This window comes from Phyllobates terribilis, unplaced genomic scaffold (genome assembly GCF_046119375.1).
Source record: "Phyllobates terribilis strain yellow unplaced genomic scaffold, ASM4611937v1 Scaffold_2__4_contigs__length_985480577, whole genome shotgun sequence".
Taxonomy (NCBI): domain Eukaryota; kingdom Metazoa; phylum Chordata; class Amphibia; order Anura; family Dendrobatidae; genus Phyllobates; species Phyllobates terribilis.
This window is the reverse complement of record NW_027362762.1, coordinates 263,094,530-263,107,087: the sequence shown is the minus strand read 5'-3', so window position 1 is coordinate 263,107,087 and position 12,558 is coordinate 263,094,530.

Below are 12,558 nucleotides of genomic sequence, written 5' to 3'. Positions count from 1 at the left end.
TTTTGCTGTATAAAAATAATAATAGTGTCTCCCTGATTTTTCAGACACAAATATATCTGTTGAAAATAGTCTCGTGTAGGCCAGAGAGACAGAAGTGTGCTTTTGCTGTTCCACGGTAAAAAATCTCTATTATCCTGCTTTTTGCATTTTTTGCTGTAAAAGAAAAAAAAAATAGTGTCTCCCTGATTTTTCAGACACAAATATATCTGTTGAAAATAGTCTGTTGTAGGCCCGAGAAATACAAGTGTGGTTTGGCAGTTCCACGGTACAAACCTCTGTATTATCCACTTTTGGGCCATTTTTATCTAAAAAAAACAGTTTGAGTGTGTCGCTCACTGTTCAGCCGCAAATATATATATATTTTAAAAAGCCTGGTATACACCAGTAAATTATTACTGTGGTTTTGATGTTCCACGGTAAAACATCTCTATTATCCTGTTTTTGGCATTTTTTGCTGTATAAAAATAATAATAGTGTCTCCCTGATTTTTCAGACACAAATATATCTGTTGAAAATAGTCTGGTGTAGGCCAGAGAGACAGAAGTGTGCTTTTGCTGTTCCACGGTAAAAAATCTCTATTATCCTGCTTTTTGCATTTTTTGCTGTAAAAGAAAAAAAAAATAGTGTCTCCCTGATTTTTCAGACACAAATATATCTGTTGAAAATAGTCTGGTGTAGGCCCGAGAAATACAAGTGTGGTTTTGCAGTTCCACGGTACAAACATCTGTATTATCCAGTTTTGGGCCATTTGTATCTAAAAAAAACAGTTTGAGTGTGTCGCTCACTGTTCAGCCGCAAATATATATATATTTTAAAAAGCCAGGTATACACCAGTAAATTATTACCGTGGTTTTGATGTTCCACGGTAAAACATCTTTATTATCCTGTTTTTGGCATTTTTTGCTGTATAAAAATAATAATAGTGTCTCCCTGATTTTTCAGACACAAATATATCTGTTGAAAATAGTCTGGTGTATGCCAGAGAGACAGAAGTGTGCTTTTGCTGTTCAACGGTAAAAAATCTCTATTATCCTGCTTTTTGCATTTTTTGCTGTAAAAAGAAAAAAAAAATAGTGTCTCCCTGATTTTTCAGACACAAATATATCTGTTGAAAATAGTCTGGTGTAGGCCCGAGAAATACAAGTGTGGTTTTGCAGTTCCACGGGTACAAACCTCTGTATTATCCACTTTTGGGCCATTTGTTTCTAAAAAAAACAGTTTGAGTGTGTCGCTCACTGTTCAGCCGCAAATATATATATATTTTAAAAAGCCTGGTATACACCAGTAAATTATAACTGTGGTTTTGCTGTTCCACGGTAAAAAATCTCTATTATTCAGGTTTTGGTAGTTTTTTCCGTAAAGAAAAACAGTAGTGTCTCCTGACTGTTGTGACACAAAAATATATCTGTTGAAAATAGTCTTGTGTAGGCCCGACATCCCAGTGTGGTTTCGCAGTTCCATGGGTCAAATCGCTGTACTATCCAGTTTTGGGCCTTTGGTATCTAAAAAAAAAGTAGTTTGAGTGTGTCGCTCACTGTTCAGTCGCAAATATCTCTATTTAAAAAAGTGTGGTATACCCCAGTAAACAATAACTGTGGTTTTCCTCTTCCACGGTTCTAATCTACTCTTTATTACCCTTTTTCCATTGATAGTGCAAGTGTAAGCTATTTTACTTCATTTACAATGGGCAAGGCGCGTGGCAAGGGACGTGGAAGTGGACGTTCTGGTGATGGTTCGTGCAGAGGACGGGGCCGTGGCCAAGGTGAAAATGTGCCACAACCAACAGCCACATCTTCTCGCTCCCACTTCTTGACCGAATTACTAGGGAAGCACAGAACAACACCAGTATTGAGAACTGATCAGTGTGAACAGGTTATTAATTGGATAGCAGACAATACTTCCAGTTACCTGGGCACCACCACCTCCGGTCTGTCTTCCACACGGTCAACTCTTAGTAGCCGTGAGTCTCGACCGCATACTCTACCTCACCCTGATGCTCCTTCCTCCCACCATGCCGAGTGTCGTCAGACAGCAAGTGATCCCACACTTGGACACTCTGAAGAGCTGTTCACTGGTCCATTTCCATATTTGGGCCCCTCGCCTGATACGCTTGAAGTGGTGGAAGAGGAGATCCCATGTAGCGATGCCCAAATATTTGAACAGCCACGGCCACAGGAAGTCGACGTTGGCAATCTGTCTCAAGAGGTGGACGATGACGAGACACAATTGCCAGGAAGTGAGGAGGAGGATCGTGGTGCGCAAGTGGAAGAGGAGGAGGTGGTGGATGATCTAGTAACTGACCCAACGTGGAAGGAGGACATGCAGAGTGAGGCCAGCAGCACACAGGGGGAGGGAGGCAGAGTACCCCAGCAGGCAGGAAGAAGCAGTGTGGTGGCCGCAGACAGAAGGCAGGCAACCGTTCCCCGTAACACCAACACGAGGGACGTTGCCAGTACAAGCGGAAGGTCTTCCAGAGTCTGGAATTTTTTTAAAGACTCTGCTGATAACCACAAAAAGGCCATATGTTCCACCTGCCATGCCAGCATCAGCAGGGGTGACAAAACTACCAGCCTGACCACCACCAGCATGAACAAGCACATGGCAGCAAAGCACCCGACTTTGTGGGGCGAAACCCAGGGTCCACGACCAGTGTCAGCGGGTGTCACCACTGCTTCTTCCACTGTTGTGCGTGCAATAGAACCCCCTGTTGTATGTGCAAGGCAGTCCCCTGTCCATACTGCATGTAAAGATGCCCCCTCCTCTCAGTCTTCACTTGTTATGGCAGTTTCTCAAGAAACAGCATCAACGTCCACGTCCCACCGCAGCGTTCCATTGTCCATATCCCAGACCTTTGAATGAAAGTGGAAATTCGCAGCTAACGCCCCACAGGCCACAGTCCTAAATTCGCACATTTCACGACTGCTTGCATTGGAAATGCTGGCTTTTAGGCTGGTGGAGACGGAATCCTTCCGCAATCTTATGGCGGTGGCCGTCCCTCGGTACTCGGTCCCCAACCGACACTATTTTGCCCGGTGTGCCATCCCCGCACTACACAAGCACGTGTCCCAAAGCATCTGCCGTGCCCTCAACAACGCAGTTACTGGGAGAGTCCACCTGACAACGGACACGTGGACAAGTGCTTGTTGCCAGGGACGGTACATCTCTCTGACGGCACACAGGGTAAACATAGTGGAAGCCGGGACCCAGTCGGACCTTGGGACGGAACACATCCTCCCCACACCGAGGATTGCGGGCCCTATGTCAGTCAGAGTTGCCCCCACAGTGTACAGCTCCTGCGCATCCTCCTCCTCCTCATGTTCATCCTCCATCTCAGATATCACCACATCAGTTACAAGCTGGAAGCATTGCAGTACTGCCTCGGCCAAGCGGCAACAGGCTGTGCTGAAACTCATAAGCTTAGGTGATAAACCTCACACTGCTTGTGAGTTGTGGACAGCTGTGAAAGAGCAGGCAGATCTGTAGCTGAGACCGCTGAACCTACATCCCGGCATGGTCGTGTGTGACAATGGCCGTAACCTGGTGGCGGCTCTGAGGCGAGGTGAGATCACACACGTATCATGCCTGGCTCATGTGCTTAACCTCGTGGTTCAGCGGTTTCTTAAATCGTACCCCGAGTTGCCAGATCTGCTCGTGAAAGTACGCCGCCTGTCAGCTCATTTTCGCAAGTCAGCTACAGCTTCCACCGCCCTTGCTGTGTTGCAGCAGCGTTTGCAGCTTCCGGCACACCGACTGGTGTGTGATGTCCCCACACGTTGGAACTCTACCCTCCACATGTTGCAAAGGATTTGTGAGCAGAGGAGAGCAGTTGTGGAGTACCAGCTGCAACAAGGCCGTCGATATTCAGGTCAGACTCCACACATAAGACCTCAGGAGTGGACCTGGATGTCTGACATATGTACCATCCTGACAAACTTTGAGGAGGCCACCAAGATGGTGAGTGGTGATGACGCCATCATTAGTGTCAGCATCCCACTTGTCTGTCTTTTGCAACACTCTCTGCAGAGAATTAAAGAGGAGGCATTGCAGCCAGAGTATGATGAGATGGATCAAGAAGCCGTAGCGGGCGATTACACACAGCCCAGCCTCATCTCATCCCAATGTGCATTGGGGGACAATGAGGGAGAGGAGGAGGAGGAGGAGGAGGAAGAACAGGAGCTGCTATCATGCGTTGTAGACGGTAGTACCTGTACAAGTGTCATACCGTCGGTTCAGCGTGGGTGGCCTGAGGACAGGGGGGAGGAGGAAGAGGAGGAGGAGGAGGAGGAGGAGAGCATGGTCAGTCGTCATCTTGGTGAGGACACGGAAATCTTGCCCGTTACCAGTCTGGCACGCATGGCTGACTTTATGTTACGCTGCCTTAACCGTGACCCTCGCGTTGTCAAAATGTTGAGTGACAGTTATTACTGGTTGGTGACACTTTTAGACCCCCGCTACAAGGAGAACTTTCACTCTCTTATTCCTGAGGTGGAGAGGTCTACAAAAATGGGGCAATACCAGAAAGCCCTTGCTGCAGAACTCTTAAAAAAATTCCCATCTGAACACGCTAGCGGCAGAGGTCACAGTTCGTTGCCCAACGAAGGCGTACAGGCGAGAGAGATGCAACTCCAATCCAGCAGAGGCAGGGGAACACTATCAACATTCTGGGACAGATTTCTGACACCCGCCCAGCTTACAGGCCCTGAGGCGCGGGGTACTCTCACAAGGAGTGGAAAGTTTCAAAAGATGGTGAGGGAGTACCTTGCCGATCGTACCAGCGTCCTCCGTGATTCCTCTGTGCCTTTTAATTATTGGGTATCCAAGCTGGACACTTGGAATGAACTCGCTCTGTACGCCTTGGAGGTCCTGGCCTGCCCTGCCGCTAGCGTGTTATCGGAGCGTGTTTTTACTGCCGCTGGGGGAAATTATAACTGATAAGCGCACTCGCCTGTCAACTGACAATGCTGACAAGCTGACCCTTATCAAAATGAACAAGGGTTGGATTGGGCCAGACTTCTCATCACCACCAAATGACAGCAGAGTAACATAAAGTCAAATCCATTGTGTTATTTCGGGAGGTGTATTCCCATGCACCGCTTCACACCCACACATGGGTATACGCTTCGTCGTTTCGGCTGTTTAATCTTCTTCTCCTTATCCTCAGCCTCCACCACCACTATACCACCAGGGTGCCAGCATTGCAAGTTCCTCCGTCCTAATTTTTGGCTGCTTTTGCTGGGAAATCATAAGCAAATACCATGGGACACCCACTCCCCAATAATGGGACTTATGTTTGTAATATGCTGTACTGCATGGCTCTTGTAAGGGGCATTTCAAGTTGCTCCGTCCTAGTTTTTGGCAGCTTTTGCTGGGAAAGCATAAGCAAATACTATGGGAGACCCACTCCCCAATAATGGGACTTATGTTTGTAATATGCTGTACTGCATGGCTCTTGTAAGGGGCATTGCAAGTTGCTCCATCCTAATTTTTGGCAGCTTTTGCTGGGAAAGCATAAGCAAATACTATGGGAGACCCACTCCCCAATAATGGTACTTATGTTTGTAATATGCTGTACTGCATGGCTCTTGTAAGGGGCATTGCAAGTGGCTCCGTCCTAATTTTTGGCAGCTTTTGCTGCGAAAGCATATGCAAATACTATGGGAGACCCACTCCCCAATAATTGGACTTATGTTTGTAATATGCTGTACTGCATGGCTCTTGTAAGGGGCATTGCAAGTTGCTCCGTCCTAATTTTTGGCAGCTTTTGCTTGCAAGGCATAAGCAAATACTATGGGACACCCACTCCCCAATAATGGGACTTATGTTTGTAATATGCTGTACTGCATGTGACGCGCCCCCTGGGCCGTGTGTACACGTGTGTGGGATACCCGGTGCTGGGTCTCTGGGGTCTGTAGTCTCCGTGGCGGTGACCCGGTCCCGTGGCTCAGGCTGGTCAAACCAGTGGCAATTTTCTTAGGTTTTGAGGTTAATTGTCCGACTGCGCCACCCGTGGATTGCGGTCAGGGAGTACCACCGCTGCGAGGCAGACCGCTGAGGCTGGTGTTGTGTGCGCAGCATAAAATGGGATAACTCCCCTCCGGAGGAGTATAGCCTCAGGGCAGTGAGTGTGGATGATAGGGGTGATGGTGCACGAGCGCAGCAGGAATGACTCAGAGTCTTTGCAGTGCAGTTCAGGGTCTTTACTGATGATTATAAGGTAGACCCTCCCGGGAGTACTGGCTAGCATAAGAGGCCTGGTCAGTCTGTGATCAAGCAGGAGTTCCCCTGGCCATGTGGAGTTGTAGGCCTCCCCGTCTGTCTGCACTCTTCCTGGCTACCTTGCTGTAAGCGGGTAGAAGTAGCCCACGTCCCTGAGTGTACCGTGTAGTGCTCACCCGTATGGCTGCCTTCTGTTAGCCTCCGCTCCACGACGGCGGTGCTGGTCCCTTGCTTGTGACTGAGCCTCCGGGCTTCTATGGCCAGAGGACCTGAAATCCCCTGCCGGCTGGTTTCTGCTGCTGGATATATAAGTCCTCACAGCTTCGGACTCCTGTGTCCGGTTCCTATTGTCTTCTGCCAGGGCGAGCTCTGCTCAGCTTCCAGCCCCTCGTCTTTAGCTCCTAGCTCCTACAGAGCTCCTTGCTGTTACTTTCCCTTGCTCTCACTCTGACTCTGACTGTTCTCTGTTCTCTGACTCACTCAACCCCACCCCAGATCCAGTTTATAAGGGCAGGATTCTCCCCTCCCAGGACTGGGGCAGGAGGATGTTGCATGTTTAAGGGATCCTGACCAGGAAACCTCCCACTTGCTCTCCGACGTAATCTCTATTACTGTGGTGACCAGACCCCTGGGGTGCCACACATGGCTCTTGTAAGGAGCATTGCAGTACCTCATAATTTTTGGAAAGCATTCCATTCACTGCTTAAGCCCACAGTGCACAAGAGACCCAGTTGCTATAAAAGGAAAAAAAGGTTTAGTTAACGCCCTCTGACCTCCATATCATTTCCAAGGGGCATTGGAGTGCCTAGAAATTTTTGGTAGGCATTGCACTCACTGTATGCCCTATAACTGTGTAGCCAAACCGCTCCTTTTGCTACAGGAACATATCCTACAAGACATATCTGGTTGACTGGCCTGATATTGATGTGAATGGTCCCTGTTCCTCCTGCTCTTTCTCCTTTGCCACTACCTCATCCATCATTTATCACCTGAAGCTTTGTTTTAACAGGAGTCATAGAACTTAGATAGTAGCAGGAAAACATCCAGCAATCCTCGGAGGAGGTAGGATATGCGCCAAAACGCTGACCTCCTCAGGCCTAGCCGCTACTACATACATGCGCTTGCATTACAACAAAACAAAGCAGATGCTAACTTCTATCATCCTCATCATGCTCCTCACCTTGGCACTCTCAACTCCCCTGATGGAGAAGCCAGGGCCCACCGGAGGAGTCTGATAGTCCGGTGGGCTCTGCCAATGCTGCCCTAAAGCAGGCCAGGCTATGAAAAGTGTGGGAAAGGTTACCGGTACAAATAGGGGTGGCTGGGGACCGAGTATGGACACCCGGCCACCCCCTGGAGGCTGGGGAGCAAGCGGGGATACCCGGCCACCGGGCGGCTGGGGACTGAGTATGGATACCAGGCCGCCGACACAGCCATGGCGTGGTGGCCAGATTCCGCCTCCACATGCCTAAAAGGCCCAATTTAAAGTGCAAGCAAGCAAGCAGTATGGTATTGCAGCCTGGGGGTGGGTGGGTGGCAGGCTGCATACTTGCGCTTGCATTGCAAGGAATGGGAGAGGTACAATTGAACACTGCCCTGGGACAAGGACTTGAATGGGGATAGTTGCAAGTCTGCAACGACAGGTGCAAGGTGGGAGGCATCTTTGCATGTACCATGAACAGGGGTTTGGCATGCACACACTACAGCGGAATAGGCTCTTCTTCCCACTAAATGCACTGGGGAGGGCACAGGTAATGTTTTGGTATACGCGCTAAATCTTAAGTATAAGGCACACCAGGACAAATAGGGGCGGCAGGGGACTGAGTAGGGATACCTCGCTGCTGAAGCAGCCATAAGGTAGTGGCCAGCTTCGGCCTCCTCTAAACTAAAAGGCCCCATTTCAAGTGCAAGCTAGCAGTATGAATTGCAGTCTTGGGGTGGGTGGGTGGCAGGCTGCACACTTACACTTGCATTAAAAGAAAACATAGCAGATGCTAACTTCTGTCATCATCATCATGCTCCTCACCTTGGCACTCTCAACTCCACCGATGGAGAAGTCAGGGCCCACCGGAGGAGTCTGGTTCTCTGGTGGGCTCGTCCAATGCTGCCTAAAGCAGGCTGGGCTAAGAAAAGTGTGTGGGGGGATGTTCCAAGGAGAAATGGTGGCGGCTGGGGACCGTTTATGGACACCCGACTGCCCCCAGGCGGCTGGGGACCGTGTGGACACTCGGCCGCGGGGCGGCTGGGGACTGAGTATGGACACCCGGCCGTCGGGCAGCTGGAGACTGAGTATGGATTCCAGGCCGCCAACACAGCCATGACGTGGTGGCCAGATTCCGCCTCCACATGCCTAAAAGGCCCAATTTCAAGTTCAAGCAAGCAAGCAGTATGGTATTGTATTGCAGCCTGGGGGTGGGTGGGTGGCAGGCTGCATACTTGCGCTTGCATTGCAAGGAATGGGAGAGGTACAATTGAACACTGCCCTGGGACAAGGACTTGAATGGGGATAGTTACAAGTCAGCAACGACAGGTGCAAGGTGGGAGGCATCTTCGCATGTACCATGAACAGGGGTTTGGCATGCACACACTACAGCGGAATAGGCTCTCCTTCCCACTAAATGCACTGGTGAGGGCACAGGTAATGTTTTGGTATACGCGCTTAATCTTATGTATAAGGCACACCAGGACAAATAGGGGCGGCTGGGGACTGAGTATGGATACCTCGCTGCCGAAGCAGCCATGAGGTAGTGGCCAGCTTCGGCCTCCTCTAAACTAAAAGGCCCCATTTCAAGTGCAAGCAAGCAGTATGAATTGCAGTCTGGGGGTGGGTGGGTGGCAGGCTGCACACTTACACTTGCATTAAAAGAAAACATAGCAGATGCTAACTTCTGTCATCATCATCATGCTCCTCACCTTGGCACTCTCAACTCCACCGATGGAGAAGTCAGGGCCCACCGGAGGAGTCTGGTTCTCTGGTGGGCTCGTCCAATGCTGCCTAAAGCAGGCCGGGCTAAGAAAAGTGTGTGGGGGGATGTTCCAAGGAGAAATGGGGGCGGCTGGGGACCGTTTATGGACACCTGACTGCCCCCAGGCGGCTGGGGACCGTGTGGACACTCGGCCGCGGGGCGGCTGGGGACTGAGTATGGACACCCGGCCTCCGGGAGGCTGGGGACTGAGTATGGATTCCAGGCCGCCAACACAGCCATGACGTGGTGGCAAGATTCCGCCTCCACATGCCTAAAAGGCCCAATTTCAAGTTCAAGCAAGCAAGCAGTATGGTATTGCAGCCTGGGGGTGGGTGGGTGGCAGGCTGCATACTTTCGCTTGTATTGCAAGGAATGGGGGAGGTACAATTGAACACTGCCCTGGGACTAGAACTTGCATGGGGATAGTTGCAAGTCTGCATCTTCTGATGCGGCAAGGATCACTTATGATGAGCACACTTTTAGACAGTGACCTGGGAGTCAGAGATGCTTCCAGGGGTCTTCCCCATGCTGTTCCCATGTCTTTTCAGCACTTTATGCATGTGTCACACAGCACATGGCCAGATAAGGTTGTAAAATGTTAAAATGACATTTCCCGGTGAATGCATTTGTCATAGTTGAAAGCAATACAAAAGTGCAAAAACGCATAAAAAATGCTACTTGTGAACATAGCCGAAGGTGTGGAGGAGTATTTTTGTTTTTGGTCATTTATTTTAACTTATACACAAGTCTTTTCCCTGGAAAGGATGATCCTTAACATATTTCACAGGAAAAAAGTTTCACTTTCGTTTTATTGTGAGCCTGTAAAAGTGGCTTAATACCTCTAACCACGTTGTTGACAGCAGTGACCTGGGGGTCAGAAATGCTTCCTGGGGCGATACCCATGCTGTCCCCATGTCATTTGAGCACTGTCACTATCTTTTTGGGCACTTGTTAGGCTTTTAAAAGACTGCCGGGGGTGCCACCGCAAGAATGCTCGAGTCTCCCATAGACTAACATTGGGCTCGTTGCTCGGGTCGAGCACCCGAGTATCACGGCGAGCTCGGCCCGAGCTTCGAGCACCCGAGCATTTTAGTGCTCGCTCAACACTAGTCAGGATCATCAAAGATAAGGGCTAAAGCGGCGAAAAACTAGTCTACTGACTGGAGACAAATAGAACCCTGTGTCAAAGTCAGGATTGAGGATCTCCTTGCAACAGTGAGATCACAATCCCCACTTGCTGCTCTTTATCTCCAGAGGAGTAAGGTCAAAGTTTGAAACACAATTTACAAGCTTCTTTGAATGCAAAAAACTTGTCCCTACCTCCTGAAAACCTGTCCGGGAGGACAATTTTGGGTTCAAGCTGCACCGGCCTACCCAACCCAGAGTCCCCAACAATAGGAGTCTGCAGCCGCTGCCATTGCTGCTGAACCTCAGATTGAAGGTCAGTCACCTCTTGTGACAACCTCCGCAGCTGCTCTGCCAGCACAGAAACGGAATCCATGAACCATGGGAGAGAAAAAAAAACACAAAAAAACCCATACTCAAAAAAAACACGTGTCAGGTTTTTTTTTTATATATATATATGTGTATGGCCGGTGATAATGTCACGCAATGTGAGGAAAAGAGGGGGAGGAAGCCCAAACACTAGGCAAAGGAGCAGTTGAGACCCCTAGGCAGTTCTGACAACACCCTGACTCCCCTAACGTCCCTAAATAGGTTCCCCACCTATTGCCGAGCAGGAAACCTAACTTCTGACTGCTCCTAGCAATAGGCCCAAGACACGGAGGGGACGGGGTGAGCACTAGTCAGCCCCCACTGCAACTAAAGAAAAAAAGGTAAACAGACAAGGGAATACACTTAGTTTGAGAAGACACCAGAGAGATCACGCCAACTATCCTCCAAAGGAACTCCAAGAAGACACTAGCCGACTACTAGTACGTCTGGACAAAGGAAAATAGAGCTATCACCGGCGACTCTCTGGAGAGACTGAAGGTATTTAAACATCCAAGAAGGGTGTGTCAATTAGCAGCAGAAGGTGGAGGTCACTGCTAGGTCATAGAAGGAGATGGATATCATTACACTACAGAGATGAAAAGATCAAGAAGGTGCCTGCAGACCCAAGAGCAATGACCTTCTACAGCTGGATCCAGAATGACTGTCTGTCAAACCTGACACACCCATGACAATATGTTGCTATTTGACTGGCCAAACTCGTTAAAGGAGGAATCTCCATAATAAATCACTTTGGTCTTTTAGGTCTTTCAATTAGTTGGGACAAGTCCTCCGTTATGACACTGGGCCTTAAGTTGTATGAATATGTAGGACTCTCAGGTCAACTAAACGTAGTGATGTATTTTAAATATCTTGGAATTCAATTTAGTGAAAAAGTAACAAACTATGAAACACTAAATATTCTAGCAATGCTAACCAGGTTCCAACTAAAAACCAATGCATTAAGTAAACTCCCATTGTCTGTGATAGGAAGAGCCAATTTAAGCAAAATAGTCCTTATGCTGCAAGCACTTTATGCTTTACACAATGCCTCAATTTGGCTGCCTCAGCGTATTTCCATAAGATCGACAGTATATTCCATGCTTTGATATGGAAAAAGGAAATTTCTAGGATTAAGTTCCAATCCTTGCTTTAGCCCAAGACTAATGGGGGACTAGCAACACCAGATCCCTTTCTATGTTATATCTCTTCGCAACTACAACACTTGAGATGCTGGAGTGGGGAAGATCTAGCATCTACCTCTTCAATGACCATGTTGAGACATGTGTTAAAGGAAGATAACTTAGTTCAAATTCTAGACTCTGGGAGATTCTTAGTGGCATTGAAACCTTTACCTGTGACAATGCTTGGCATAGACAAAATCTGAAAAAAAAGCTAAGGACCTACTTAAAATAATAAGCGTCAATAATTTTCTTTGATTTGGGGCAAATCAAACTACTCAAAACTTGATAAACTAATGGGGTTTGACCTTTGGGAAAGAAAGGGCATATGTAGAATAACCCAACTATATAGTGATGGGTACTTTAAAATTTTCGAGATGTTAGTGCAGGAATTTGATCTGCCAAATATTATGTTTTTCCAATGTTTACAATTCAGACATGCATGTGTGGTACAAGACAAATCTACTGCACTGACCCCAACAGCGTCTGCTCCTTTTCTAGAGATGTTGGTGACTGGGCGAAACACCAAAGCAGGAATTAAATTGCAGTACAAATGTCTGTTGGAATCTAGGCTCAGAAATGGATCTTGCTCCCTAAAAGAGAGATGGCAGAAAGATGTTGGCCCCTTAAACTATGAGGTGTGGGGGGAAACAGATCAGGATCTCTGTAAGGTGTCTGTTAGCGAGTCACACAGACTCTCTCAT